Raw genomic sequence first — 13,293 nt, forward strand, 5'->3', positions numbered from 1 at the left:
GCATATTTTTGCATTTTGTCCATAGTGTTGATCAAGATCAAGGGATATATCTGGATAGGGGACAAATAGGATAATCAAGATCAAAGGTGGTAATGATGGATGTAAGCAAGCAATGGATAGGAGATAAAGGGTCTAGATCAAGTGTAATAGATAGGACACATGAAGCCTGCAAAGATCCTTAACCTTGTCAAGATCAAATGTGGAAAAGGGATATGAATGTAGACAGAGCGAATGAGGGATAATGGAGGATGAAGGATAATGGAGGAAGAAGGATAATAGATAGATGTACATGGATGGAACTTGCCCCTAGTGTAAAGTGCAAACGGATAATGGATTATGCATGACACCCGTTTGCTAGGTTTTCATCATGGTACTTGCCCAAGGCACCACAAGAAGTGGTTTTCACTCGTGGACGAAATTATTTCTCTTTACTTTTTTTTTTTTTTTCTGATTTTATTTTTTCATTTTTTTCATCATTTTTTTTCCTTTTGGAAGATAATGGAGGCATGATAGGGGATGGAAGAAGGACCCCAACGTATCTCTACTTTGGATGGTACCCTTAGAATATGAGTTGCAATAGACCATGGCTATGAAGGTATGCTCAAAGATGTTGGCAGGATAATGAAATGAAACTAGGGCAAGGATTTATGCAAAGGATTGGATAAGAGGGATGGAAGGGTGAAAAAGAGGTTTTGGATAATGGATGGGATGTTGGAAGAATTGTGTATGGATAGATGAAAATGTTGGAAAGATCAACATTGGCACACATCTTGAGGGATGGTGGACATATGGAGGAGAAGTGAATCTCAGATTTTGATATTTGGATGGAGGAAAGGTTACAAATTTTGGTGCATAATAACCCAAAATGGATGAAGGAGGTGATGGAGGAATAGACTCAGAAGGTTTGGATGGAGGAACAACAATTTTGGATGCCAATTTTGATTTTTATTTAGACTCTTGTACTTCAAGCAGTCGCTTAGGGATCCATATGGTTTTTGATTTTTCATGCTTTTGTAGTTCCTTAGATCGCATTGCTTGTACAAGTGCCTTAGGAACCCATATCACTTTTGAATTTTCTTCTTTCTTTGTGGGCCTTTGTGGCGTTTTGTATTTTTCTTTTTCTTTTTGGATCATATTTTGCTTTGTTTTGACATGTTGATTAGATGGGACATGTTGATCCTTGAACACATGTGGATTGCTTGATTTATGACTTTTATGCTTGGCATCCAAATTGCTTGGAGGGAGATGCATGGATAGATAGGAATGATATGGAGGTCTTTTAGATGGATGGAAGGTACTCATAGACGTGTGCCTTTCTTGATCCCGCACAAGGGATGGAGGGATATAGGGACCTAGAATGGATGGAAGCGATGATGGAGAAAGCGCATATTTGGATTTAACTAGAGAAATGTAGGATTTATGAGAGATACCAACATCTTAAGAAATTTCCCTGAGGCCATGAACTTTAACATTTTCTTTAATATGGAGGGGTTCTTTCTTGTAGAGATCTACCCCTTTGCCTTTATGAATATTTTGACATGTAGGATACACTTTGCTTTGGAAAGAAGGCACGAGTCCATTATGAGATGGAGGTGGAATGTAAGGAATGATAGGATCACGAAGGGGATTTGTAGGCATGATGGATCCTTGAGCTGAATATGGAGGATTATGACAAGGATGTGAAGGGATACTTTGATCGTGACATGGAAGAGGACCATTGGATAGAGTAGGAAGGGTGTTTGACTCTTCATTTTGAATAGGATCATTTGAAAAGGTTGAAGAGGCATCATGATCTTGCTTAGGAAGTAGAGTAGGAATGGGATTTGGAAGGATGGTTTTCTCTTGAGATGGAAGGGGGTCATCTTGGAAGAAATGGAAAGGTATAAGGGGATCATCATGGGATTCCAGGAGAATAAGATCTTTTTCAATCATTAAATGGGATTGAGGAGTTTGGGTGTCTTGATCTTGATTTATGGTAGGACTTATTTTTTTATTTTCCAGATTATCCTCTTGACATGGAGTCACTTCTAAGGAAGGGATAGGATTTTGCATAGGCGTAGGGGATTCTTGGAAGGTCTCCATATTTTGGCATGATGGGGAAGCATTTTGAGTGGGACTCTTTGGAGTGGGTACGTTTGGAATTGAAGTGTATGATGGCAGGGTGAACTCACAAAATTGGTTCCCACTTTTTGGTACATTCTGATTTTTGCTGAAATCATACATTTTAAAAAAAATATAATGATTTAAGCTTTAACAAGTCCCATTTGAAGTAATTAATTGAAGAGAGTTAAATCAAAGGCTTTTAGATCAAAATTTCTTGGATAGAACCTCTCTACTTCTAAATCATACTTGCAATGGAGTCTCCTTTGCATCTATCAAGTGTTGATAAAAAACCAATTTTACATTAGCTTTTGGGGGGTCAAATTAATTCATTTACTTTTATTTTTTTAAGTATTTAGTCCTTATTATAAGCTTTCCAAATAGTATAACTTTTAATATATTTAATTTCATTAATATATTTTTATTTTATTTCTTATGAATATAGGGTTTTCACCGAACATGAACTTCTTTGTTCGATGCATTGGGAAAAATAGTAAACTAATTCAAAAAAATTCTAAAAAATATCTATGCACTAGGTATTGGTGTTTTCTTTCTAACAAAAAAAAGAAAATTGAATTTTGATATATATATAACAAGTTATGTGTTCAAACGTACACCTATATGGAAATTATAATTAGTCGAACTTCGAAACTTAATAAAATAAAAAAATTCAACATATCACTATCAAACCAAGTGCATGCCCTGGGTATTGATGTTACAAACCAAAATTTAAAAGAATTAAGTTTTTGTTATTTATAGAAAAAAAATTATGCATTTCGGGATACACATCACTCTTAAAAATTGTTGTTTGCTATATACAACTACTTTTTGAGGGAGATAAAAAAATCAATAAAATTTTAATTCAAAAAAATTTGCAAAAAATATATTTAGAATCTACAAACAAGATTTTAAAAATCACTAGTTTATATCATCTTCAAATTCTTAACGGTATAAAATTTATAGGTGTTAGAAAGTGAAGGTTTTTTTCAAAATATTCATCTAAGTGTCAAAGTTGGTCAAAAAGTGGGAACCAGTATTGTGAGTTCACTCGGCATAGGATCTGTGATTTTTAAATCTTTAGAGGAACTTGTATCAATATTGGCATTAACTTGGATTTCCATAGGAGATAGCCCTTGAAGGTCAACATGAGAAGTTTCATTGTTTGAAGGAGATGCTATGGATTGCTGCTAAGAAGTTTTAGGAGATGAAGGCATCATGGAAGGGATGGAGGCTACATATGGAGCCTTGCTAGACATAGGTTCATGATTTTGATTATGCTTAGAAGTATCTCCTTCTTTTTCTGTAGGTGAGTGATTAGGATCTTCAATTTCAATGACACCATCATCAATGAGATCTTGAATCTTATGTTTTAATTCCATACACATTGAAGTCTTATGTTTGTTATGCCTATGATATACACAATAACTACTCAAAATTGCACATCCCCATGTGGTCTTTTTAGGCAATATGATAAGATTGTTCTTAATAAGCTCTTCGAAAGTTGACTCGATAGATTGCCCCAAAGGTGTAAACTGTCTATCTAGGGAATATATGTCTTTTTGTCTTGGTGAAGGTGTCTCATGAGCTTGTTTGAGATTTGGCTTTTGATTGTCAATCATTTGTTGGTATTTGCTTGTCAAATCACATAATCATTTTAGCACTTCTTGAAGTTTCTCACACTTGATATCATAAATTTGTTTTTCAAATGGAGTCATTGATTTATTTTGTTGGATTTCCATGTCATATATTTCTTTCTTGAAATCTTGAAATATTTGAGCAAAGGTAGCCATGGGAATTGGAGCTAAGGTATCCATGAGATTCTTACTTTTGTCAAAAAAATTTAGAAGAGCTTTTGGTTTGAACAGGCATTTACAACTGACAGGACCGAGAGCTAAATGTGTTGCAGAAGTCAAGATCAAATTGTAGCTAGTAGTTCGTTTAACATAGTGATTGAGAGAAGTAACTAAGATCTGGTCTGGTTTCAGGAATGATCTATCCTATGTAAGACATTATCTAAGTTAACTTAGGTTTGATAAGATGTTTGTTTGAACTAGCTTAAAGATGATCGACAAAATCGTGCAATGCAATGACAGAGGTACACTATCAAGGTTGTTTATGCTTAGGAGTATGATAACCAGTTTTAGGCTTGCTGTAGACTGATATGGAAAACTTTGACTGTTTTGACTGACAAGATCAAAAATTCATATGACAGAGGATTGGACAGAGACGAGATTCTGACGGACAGAGTTTCAATGACTGACGACTACTAGTTTTTGATAAGGAATGATGTTTCAATGACTTACAGAGACCAATTTGGACACAGACAGAGTTTATCATTGATTTTGTTTGTTGTTTTCTCTAGTTTTGGTATTCCACTTTTATTTTTAGGGATGAAAACATAGAAAACACGCAAGATATATAATAATTCAATCACAACACGCTAACCCTGTGGAAGTTGTCTTAGAGAAGAAAACCTTTGCTTGCTGACTTAGGTACACACCCAATAGCTAATCAGAATACGACTGTTGAGTTTCACGCAATGGATTCTCAACATCGTATTAGCTGACTCAAAACGCTAATGGAGGCATGATATGGCAAGTGTCTTGGGAGAGTTACTATCTCTCTTGTACAAAGATTATCAATCTTTCGGAGGTGAATCGGGTAGAATCTATCTTATAGTTTTTAGTCAGGAATTCTGTTTGAAATTACCCCTTGAAGTCACGCAAATATGATTGAGGCCTATAGCCCAACAAGGTACCAAAACAAGATGTAGTCACGTAAATGTGATTGAGACCGCGAGGCCCTACAAAATGCTCGACATGAGAGATCTCAAAGAGAAAACTCAAATAATCCCATCCTCTGAGACTTTAATCACCAGAGGCCTATTTATTATAGTGAGTTGCAATGCTCAGGTCCAGCTATACTCACTTGGGTTGTTCTCATAGGGTGATTACTTTTTCCCACTGTGACAGGCCTACTAAAGGTACACAAATCTCAAAACTTAGAAAAAAGCTTCGAGGGTCTAGATTTCTGATTGTCTATAAAAGACAAGAGCATACTCTCCTACCTCTTAGATTTTTTTGAAAACATGAAAGACAGATTTGTTCTTTAACCAAATATAAATTTAAGTGCCTAAGAAAATACTAAATGAATACACAATGTTTAGTCGATTCTCCTTAGGCAACCTGCAAAACCATTATGTCAGCAGTCATTTTCTTCTTGATTCTTTGACAAGCGTATGTTTGATTGACAGATTCTTTGAAAAGCGTCCTAAAAATATTAAAATCCCAAAATTAGTTTCTAAAATAACATAAAAAATAATTATCAAAAGAAAATTTTAGCATGCAAACTATAACTTAAACTAATCTAACAAGAATTTCTATTTTTTATGACTATCCTTGTTATGACAGTTTTGATAGTACTTCCCTCTGTCATTTATAACTTTTGAACCAAAGATAATTTGGAAAATCTCTTCAGTGGAAATGTGGACAACTTGGTTTTACAACACATATTAAAATTTGGGTTAGATCCAACGGTTCAATAAAACGTTATACTCTCAGAACTGAGACCATTTTTGACTGTCACAGAAAAATGAGTAAAATGACAGTCCTGCACTCTGTCAATCATAACTTTCAAACCCAAAATCTTTCAGAAAATCCCTTCAGTGAAACTTTAGAAACCTTGCGTTTAAACAACATATCAAACATTGGTTGAGATCCAACGGTTAAATAAAAAGTTTTTGTCTCCACACCGAGACCATTTTTGATTGTCATAGAAGAATGAGTAAAATGACAGTCCTGCACTCTGTCAATCATAACTTTCAAACCCAAAATATTTAGGAAAATCCGTTCGGTGAATCTGTAGAAAACTTGTTTTAAAAAAACATATAAAAAATTGGTTTAGATCTAACTATTCAATAAAAATTTATTCCTTCCAAACTGAGACCATTTTTGACTGTCATAGAAGAACAAACAAAAAGAAAGATTTTTATCTGCAAATTTAACACATGTTTATTAGTTATAAAAACCAAACATTAAATTTGTTCAAGAAATATTAGAAATCTTGTAGTAGTGTGTTCGAACCCCATGGTGGGCACCAGAAATGTGTGTGTGAAAAGTGAACCTGTATCTGTAAGCACAACACTTCAATCAAGTCATTACATGCATGGTTAATCAGATATAATCAATGAATAATAAACCATAACAAATCGACCCATTGCCTTCTAAAAGATGCGAGTATAAGATTGCTCTCAGATTATAAGCAATACCAGTGACTAGACAACATCAAGACGAAGGTTTTTATCTATATGAACATGATGAATGCTAGATGGATGCAATATTAATGTAACAATATTTTTGCAATATTAAACTAAATGATTTAATTAATATGAAACAATTAATATGCAATATCTCAATGAAATCCTAGAGAAAAAATAGTATAATAACAATATATTCTCCATCCTCTTTTTTTGAATGAGAGATGAGGTTGAATTTATAGAAAATTCAGAAAGAAACCAACGGCTAAGATCAAGTGATGATGAGCGATCAAGATTTTCCAAGAGGAAGCATAATCCAGGTGAATTGATGTGATTGGATGCTTTATTAGTTTTAAAGGAAATTGAACTAAAAATAAGATAAAATCAGAAAAAACTGATTTATTCTCTATTTCATTCAATTTTAATATTTAATTGTTTTAATTGCTTTCTTTGAGATTATCTATAAATTTTTAATTTGTTTTTTTCAAGATTATCTCCAATTGATTTCTTTTCTCAAATTTTTTATTCTTTTTTTGTCAATTAATTCCTTTTTTGATTTATTTCCATTTTTGAAGATTTGTGCTCATAATTTCCAATTCCTCTTTCTTGATTTGTTTCCTTTTTTGAAGATTTGATGGCAAATTGATTTATTTAATTAAATTAATTCCTCTTTTTGATGATTTAATGGAAAATTGATTTATTTAATTAAATTAATTCCTCTTTTTGATGATTTAATGGAAAATTGATTTATTTAATTAAATATGCTAGGATATTTAATAAAATAAATAAGATAATTGTTTAAAATGATTTACTTGGAATGATTTAATTAATTAAATAAATATTTAATTAATATTGAGTGATTGATTTTGCCATGTGACATTGGATGATTAAAGAATTAATTGTGTGCTCAAGATTGATTTAATTGCCTTTGGTTAGGACCTTGGTGATGTTGTCGAGATTAGGGGTTCATGGTTTAGATGACCATTTTTAGGGTATTACAAAGATGTTATATTCAATGAGAAGGTCATGTATAAAGAACAGATCCAAGAAAAGAAGCATGAATAGGACAAACAAGAATATGTGATGTTGGATGAGATTCCTAAAAATGAAATGCCACAAGTACCCGATGCTCAGCAACAACAAATTGTTCCACAAACTCCTGCAAGTGTTAGACGTTCTACAAAGTTAAGTAGACCCCTTGAAAGATTTTCTCCTTCTTTGTATTCTATTTTATTAACTGATTCTGGTGAACCAGAAGAATATGAAGAAGCAATGCAGGTGGATGCCAAACAATAGTGGGAGCTAGGCATGAAAGAGGAGATGGAATCCTTGATGAAAAATAAGACTTGGGACTTAGTCCCTTTACCTGCAGAAAAAAGAGCTTTGCCTAACAAATGGGTTTATAGGCCGAAGGAGGAGGAAGGAGCTCAGAAACGATATAAGGCCAGACTTGTGGTAAAAGGTTTTGCACAGAAAAAAGGGTATAGATTATGATGAAATATTTTCTCCAGTTGTAAAAATGACTTCAATTAGAACTATGCTAAGTCTTGTGGCTGCAGATGATTTACATTTTGAACAATTAGATGTCAAAACAACTTTTCTCCATGGAGATTTGGAGGAGGAAATTTACATGTTGCAACCACAGGGATATGAGGTCATTGAAGGTAAGGAGAACTTGGTGTGCAGGTTGAAGAAAAGTTCTTATGGCCTAAAGAAAGCAACCCCGACAATGGTATTTAAAATTTGATAGTTTCATGGTTGAACATGGTTATCGTAGATGTCATTCTGATCATTGTGTATATTTTAAGAGATTGGATAATGACAGTTATATGTAACATGCAACATATAAATGATCTTAACTAGAAATTAACCAGGTCATTTGCTATGAAGGATTTTGGTGCAACTAAGCAAATTCTCAGTATAAGGATTATACGGGACAAGAAAAATAGAACCTTAAATTTGTCGCAAAGTGAGTATATAAAGAAGGTGTTGAAAAGATTTAACATCGTGATGCAAAAGTAGTTAGTACACCTTTGGCTAGTCATTTCAAATTGACTAAGGAGATGTGCCCAAAGGCACAAGAAGAGGTAAATAAAATGTCTAACATCTCGTATTCATCAGTTGTTGGCAGTCTGATGTATGCAATGGTATGCACAAGGCCAGATATTGCACATGCAGTGGGAGTTGTGAGCAGGTTTATGAGTAATCTGGGTATGGAACATTGGAATGCTGTGAAATGGATTCTTCTGTATTTGAAAGGAACTACTATGAATGCATTATGTTTCAAAGGATCTAATGCGGCTCTGAGTGGATTTGTTGACTTTGATCTGGCAGGTGATATTGATTCACGGAGGAGTATTATAGGGTATGTTTTTACTATAGGGGGAACTGCAGTCAATTGGATTTCTAGGCTGCAAAAGGTTGTTGCACTTTCAACCACTGAAGCTGAGTATGTTGCTGTTACAAAAGCCAACAAGGAGATAATTTGGTTACAATGTTTTCTAGAGGAATTGGGTCAGACACAAGAGGATCGCCCATTCTATATTGATAGCCAGAGTGCCATTCATCTTGCAAAGAACTCTGCTTTTCATTCAAGGACAAATCACATTTAGCTCAGGTACCACTTCATCTGGACTATTTTGGAGGAGGGTCAGTTACGGCTTGAGAAGATTCACACAAGTGAGAATCCTGTCGATATGTTCACGAAGGTAGTTCCATAGGAGAAGCTGATTTCTTCACCAGTTTCTGTTGGTCTTCTTGATTGATAATTATGGAATTTATACCAGTCAAGTCCAAGTGTTTTATCCAACAGATGCTGCAAGTATAGTGGTGTCGTCTTGTATCAGTCTCCAAGTGGGAGATTGTTTGGTGTGGAGCCTGATCAGTTTCCAAGTGGGAGGTTGTTGATATGTGGCTACTGATCAACAAAGTAATGAAAACCGACATTGTAATAAAACCCTAAAAAGACCAACTTTGTTTAGTTTACTAAAAATGCATGTTATAAGTGGTTTGGATGCTTAAGGCATTGTGAGGTTGATGTACTATTTTTGCTGGATAATAAGAAAGATTGGACGGCTGTGTATGGTGGACGTTACCCATTCTGCGTGAACCGCGTTAAATCTCTATGTTATCTATGTCCTGTTTTATTCCTTTATCTTTTGTATTTAAATATGCATATAATTGTTAGTTCATATTTGCTTCGGATCTACTTGAAACCCTAACATACTATTAGTCTTTCAATACACCACCTTATCTTTGGAAGATTGCTTCTATCATAAGTACTTCTTTCAACTAAGTAATTTGGCATGTCTTCCAAAGTTTTGCAATCAACTTTTAGATATAGTGGCATGAGCTAAATGGGATCATGAATTTTTGTTGCAATCATGCTATGAGAATATTCATTGTCAATCTTGCTGGAGATACATTTCTTATTTTTGGTCATCATTTCATGTTCTAGATGCTACCAATTTCAACAATGAATTTCATTGAAGGGCTTCCAAATGAAATCCATTATTTGGATGGTATCACTTGAACATTCGTATGAGATTTTCATTTTCTTTGGTCATTATATGCAGTTTTTCAAAAAGAAAAAATGAAAAAAAAATAGCAATAAGTTCTAACAATGAAAACCTTCGGGCATTGTTAGACAACTACAAGTTGAAAACCAAATTCTGCCAGGTTATAGTTGGAATAAATTCTTAGTGGTGAAAACTATTTTTATAGTGCCACTAAGTGGTGAGTGATTGAAAACTAGTTTACTACTGGTCACTTGTCGTTATCAAAAATGAAAAAGAAGGAAAAAAAGTTAAAAAAAGGGAAAAACAAAAAAAAAAATGCAATAATCGATATTCTTCCTCTGGACTCATAATTTTGCAAGTACACCTAGATGCTTCTATGGAGTTTCACTCTTTGGGTATTTCTAGCATCTCCTGTTACTCACTTGTGCAACTATGCTCCAGTTTGTTGTGGTTACCATGAGTTTGATCACCTATAGTAAGCGTTACACATTTAATTGAGGTGTTACAGAAAATGGAATCAGCTACTAATGGTATGTTCTATAACGCTTCAATCATATGGAGACCCTTCCTAAATTTGCAGTCCCATTCACAATTTTCGATTCCTTTCTTGCTTGAGATTCATAGTTGCTGCGTTCTTTTGGCTATTAGACCTTGACATAAATGGACATGCAAGTTGGTAAAACAATTGTTAGTGTATTTATTTTATTTATTTACACTCAGGCTTACTTAAGCCTACTTAGTCGTCCATGTTTACTTGACATTTGTTCATGCAAGTTGTCAAGATCATTAAGGAGTTGATTAGAGAGGTGTCGACTTAGTTTCGACACCTCATGTTAATTTAGTGGGAGGCAAATCACTACCACTCATTGAGTGTTGAGTTCAGCTTCTGATTCGACCCAATCCCTCTAGCTATATGTACCTGGTCGACTTTGCTCTATTTTGTGTAATCTTGTTCTTATTTTAATCTCTTTTATTCCAGGATTTGTACATAGTATCACAGCAGTGTGAGAGCCGAATCCACGAATGACGTCTGTGTATTGATGCAAGATGAACTGCAAGGTGAAGGAGCACGAGGGACTCAGCATGAAGGGAGGCAGCGTTTGAAAAAGGCACAACAAGAGGCGAAGGTTTCTTCCACGCCTCACCACTCCAGGCGCGACACCCCTGCACCTCTCTTGTTGCATCTTGTGAATTTCTGAAGCCGTCGTAGCAAGAGGCGTTTATTTTGAGCTCTGCAAGCATCGATCCACTGACCTCACTTTATTGGCACCCCTGGGACCCGAACCCCCGACCATGTGGCCTCTTCCTCCATGGCGCTGTTGTAGAACTTGAAGGAGCTCGATGACTTGGGTAGGAAACCGAGTGGCCACTTCACGTAGAGTGACGACCTCCGTCCTCCACGAGCCCAGTTCATGCAGAGTGATGGCCTGCCTTCTTCATGCGGCCTACACAGATCAATGGCCTCCTCCCCTCGTCCACGCGAAGGGTTTCAATGGTGTTTCGACATCCTCCATGCCCCCGGTGCTCTATGCATGATGCTCACCGGCAAGGCTGCGCAACCCCACCTCTGCACAAGGTGATGCGGCTCTGCGCGGCATCACACAACCCACACGGGTTCACCTGGCAGCTCCTCTGGACTCGATGGTCACTTGTCATTATCAGCCCCATGGGATGCCCCACGTGGCTCGATGTGCGTAGGCGGGGGCCGACACTGGCACGCGTGCACGGGCCGATCAGTGCCTAGGTGGCTGCACAATCGGACTCAAAATCCAACGGCCGTCAATTTTAATGGAGGTAAAAGAGGCACTATTCATGTGGTTTTTGTGCCTTTTTTGATGACATAAGAAACTCGGGGGGTGATGTCATGGAATGGGTGGTGAAATTTTTTTGGACTTAAGCCCCGGGTTCTTTCCAACCCAAGGGGGCTTAATTTTTTTTGGAGGAGGATTAATTTTGTAATAACGTAAAAATTGTTTTGTTCCGAATTTTTGTTCAATTGTTTGAAATTGAGTGTTGTTTTTTGCGAAAGTGCATTTTTTTTCATCATGAATCCAACGAGTGCACTCATGCATTCTCACTATAAAGTGCCAATTTATGTGTTTTTTTTGGGTTTGGTTACAAAGCACTCCTATAAAGTGCCAAAAACAAGGGGATCACCAAATATTAAATCAAGGGGGGTATCATGAGTCATGCCTATGAGCACTTCTATGAGTTGTGTTATGAACACTTCTATACCTTCTTGAGCATTATGGGGATGGACAATGTAGTCATATGACATGCATTGTGATCTCATTAGTTATTGCTACTTAAGAATCTAGAAATGCTTCATAGAGAGCATGCATGATTCCTTGCAACAAAATATGCATACTAGTTTTCAACACTACAGGTTTCAAAACTAGTATGACAAGGTTCAATCTTTGGATCATGTGCAAACTTCAGAAACAACCACATCACTTCCTACACATCCAGAATGGGAAGTCATCTTGCATTTGTGGTATTTTTTTAGTGAGTATGGACCATCTTCAGCATCCAATGTCGAGCATCTACATGCATCACGTTATGGGGGGTTTCATAGTCTCCCATTTCTCCCATATGGAGGGAACATTCATTGTACTTGTGGTGTAGAAGTAGCTCTCTAGGGGTTCTAATCAGTCCTTCGTTCTATGACATATCTTCTTCACTCATATATTCATTCTCTTCTTATCTCTTTTTGGAGGAAAGGTTTTTCCCATTGGGTTTTCTTTCTTACTCCTATTTATGAGAAATCCTTTTGTATATGGGTACCTCACTAGGACCCATTCCTCTTCTTGTCCTCCCAAGTTATGCTTAAAGGGGGGTTTTAGTGTATTTATTATATTTATTTACATTTAGGCTTACTCATGCTAGTTTAGTGGGAGGCAACTCGCCACCACTCATTGGGTGTTGGGTTCGACTTCTGATTCGACCCAATCACTCTAGATATATGTACTTGGTCGACTTTGCTCAATTTTGTGTAATCTTATTCTTATTTTAATCTCTTTTATTCTAGAGTTTGTACAACAATTAATTTTATTTTTCATCTCTCTCTCTCTCTCTCTCAACTTTATTAATATTTCTTATTATATTGATCATATGTGCAACATCCATCCCTATCCTCTCCTTGTTTCCTGAGGACGGTCAACCCTTTAAGTTGGGGGGAGGTATACCATCCTTATTACGTATCTTTTCATCCATTATTTTAATTTATCCTTTACCATCCCATCATAGTCACCCTTCATACCCTTTATCATTTTATCCTTCATGTTGCCTAGAATTACACCCATTCCACATAGCTAGAAGTGGAGATAATTTTTCATGATATCTTCTATATATAGCTTTTGAAAAAACTGATGTTATGTGGAATGAAAAAGAAGAGAAATTGAAAAGTGAAAAAAGGAAAAG

This window comes from Cryptomeria japonica, chromosome 6 (assembly GCF_030272615.1).
Source record: "Cryptomeria japonica chromosome 6, Sugi_1.0, whole genome shotgun sequence".
NCBI classification, from domain to species: Eukaryota; Viridiplantae; Streptophyta; class Pinopsida; order Cupressales; family Cupressaceae; genus Cryptomeria; species Cryptomeria japonica.